Below are 3,106 nucleotides of genomic sequence, written 5' to 3' on the forward strand. Positions count from 1 at the left end.
GAAAGTGTAAGTGAAGTTCCCCCTTCTACGCAGGCTTATATTGGTCTCAAAGTCATTCGACTATTTCTGTAACCCCCACACATATAATGAAAAACCCAATCCCAGAGACAGAGATCTGAGTGAGAATCATATAAGTTAATCGTTTCGTCTATGTTCATACATTTATACTTTATATGTTCAATTCGTTACTTATGGTATATCATGTTCGTACATTTTATACTTCGTCCACTATTTATCTTATTGTATGAGCTAAGGACAATGATTGTAGTTGATGAGACGAGGAAGAGTAGTAGAACTCTGAGTCAAGGATTCGACATAACCAATCCATTCCCCTCAGGCACAGCCTATTTACTGTACTATTATGAGTCTGCGCGCATTGTTTGTGAATACTCAGATGACATTGATCCGTGTGTTCACACACGACTTTGCATTGGCATTCCAAGGATGTGCCCTTCTACCTTATCTGTTCTATTTGTAATTCAACACAAATGAGGAATCCAAATATGCAAAGCGGTGAAAAGAAAGTCTTCGGTTAGACTAATCGTACCTACAAACAAAGAAAAGTTGTGGATCGTCCAAACAATTAATATTCATTACAACACAAAAAAGCATTATCGAATAAAAGGAAAAACTGGGAATGCTCAACCCGCCGAATGACTTTCCCCAAATATGAAACTTGATCATTAAGAAACCTCCCGAAATATTTTGCCTAATTTGCATGAGCTCTTTCTCTTTGCTATTTAGCATAAGTTGAACTGCAAGGATTCAATATACCCGTGTGAAAGATATTTATCCCTAATTTTCTAATTTTTTTCTCTGTATTTGTTATTAGTGGCTGAAAATCGTGGTTCCCAAAAATAGTTGGCCCAATTTTTGGTGCGCTTATTTTCTTCCCAAATATCAAACCATTCTTAGAGCATCTCCAACAAAAGGTGCAAAATATCATGTGTGGCTTTTTTATTTAGTCCTTTTATTTATGGGGTGTACACATAGAGTAAATATATGACCTCATATCTAGAAAACCATCTCCAACATTAGAGAATTTTAATAAAATATTAGTGAGAAATATGACGTGAAGGTGGAGCCGGAGGTGTAGATAACATTTTCTTGAACACTTTCATAATTAGTAATTGGTCCCTCCTAGTTTGTAGGACCCTACTGTTGAAGATGGATTTATGCCAAACAGGAGTGTAAAACCCTGTATGTCATTAAAAAATAGAAGATTCACCCTCTGTTGGAGATGCTCTTAGTCTATGTATAAATATAGTAGTGTTATTATACCCCTAGATTACTTGTATATCATCTTAATTACCCTCAGATCAACTCCTTCCATCCATATTAATGCATGTTGTTTGTACCTGTGCAAATGTACATATCTATTAAATGAAAAATAAGTAACTAACCGAAAGAGACAATTCAGCTATGTAGTTTGACTAATACATAATTTTTTATTATCTAGTCGTTCCTCTTGAGAATTATTATTATGTATAAAGTGTGATCCAGTAATATTATCATTATGCAGCCCACCGGAAAACCTTCTCTGCACTATGAGAAATTCTTCAGTTCATATAATGATGAAATACTTTGGAGTGTTTGCCTCTTAATAAATTCCTTAAAAGATTTTTTTTTCTTTGAAGCAGCTTAAAATGAAGTATGAGTAGTCTGCTAACCAACTAATGGAAAATCTTAACCAAAACCTTAATTTTCTAATATCATTTTTGATCGCTTTTGAACTTTTCTATAGCTGCTAAAACTAAAGCAGATGCTGAAAAAATAAGTGAGATTAAGGTATCCAGTGGTGCACGTACCTAATCCAGTGCTTTCTCATGTAACCAATACCTAGCTCTTTCTAGGATCTCGAGTTTTAAAGGTAACCCATGAAGCATTTACATGAACTATGGAGTTTGTGAACTAAGCATTTTTGCCTCAATTATTCGGATCAAGTTTAAAGTAAATAAGAAATTCTCAACAAATACCAATTGGTCCTAAGAATAATATATTAGAGTTAGTTTGGTCCAGTTGACCCAATCAACTGTCTGTTTGGTTCTTTTTTAAAATATAAATTATTGTTTGGTCATACGGTGGACAATACCCACGCGGGATGATGTCACAGTACTTTAATAGTGGCAAAAATACATTTTTTTCTCTTTTTTCTCTCTCTTAATAAAAATAAATAAATAAAAACTTAAAACTTAAATATCTCTTGAACCATATGTCCAAAAATGATAAATTTTATATATTCGGAAAGCCCTCGACGATAGCTTTCTAACGAGTACCATTGTCGCTATGTTTCGGAGCTTTTAATTTTTGCCTTATTTTTTAGCTATAAAATAAATTATTATACGAGTTCGTTCTACAAAATGAACTACTTTAATGAACTATCATGCTAGTTAGTTCATTCCAAAAAGTGAACTCTTTGGATTAAATAACATACGAGTTCATTCTATAAAATGAACTACCATACGACTTCATTCTACAAAATGAACTGGTATAACGAACTATTATTACGAGTTCATTATACAATATGAACACGTATCATGGGTTCATTCTACAATATGAACTACCGTTTACGAGTTCATTTTATAAAATGAACTACCATAGTGAACAACTATTACGAGTTCATTCTACAATATGAACTACCATTCTTAATTACTATTACGAGTTCATTTTACAACATGAATTATCAATCCTACAATATGAACAACTATTTTGAGTTCATTCGAAATTAAGAAAATCTATCACGAGTTCATTCTTCAATATGAACTATAATAATGAACTACCATTGCGACTTCATTCTTCAATTGAATAATTAGTATGAGTTTATTCTGCAAAATAAATTGCTAGTGTATATGAGTTCATTCTACGAAATGAACTGCTAGAACTAGAATGAACTATCATGTTATAAAATAGTGTTCATTCTCGAATATGAACTACTATTATACCGGAAAAAAAAGCTCTGAAACATAGCGACAATGGTACTCGTTGGAAAGCTATCGTCGAGGGCTTTCCGAATATATAAAATTTATTAATTTTTGACTTATATTTTGAGAGATATTAAATTTTTAAAATTTTATCTATTAAATTTAAGAGTAGAGAGAAATTAGTA

The sequence above is a fragment of the Papaver somniferum genome, chromosome 8 (genome assembly GCF_003573695.1).
Source record: "Papaver somniferum cultivar HN1 chromosome 8, ASM357369v1, whole genome shotgun sequence".
NCBI classification, from domain to species: Eukaryota; Viridiplantae; Streptophyta; class Magnoliopsida; order Ranunculales; family Papaveraceae; genus Papaver; species Papaver somniferum.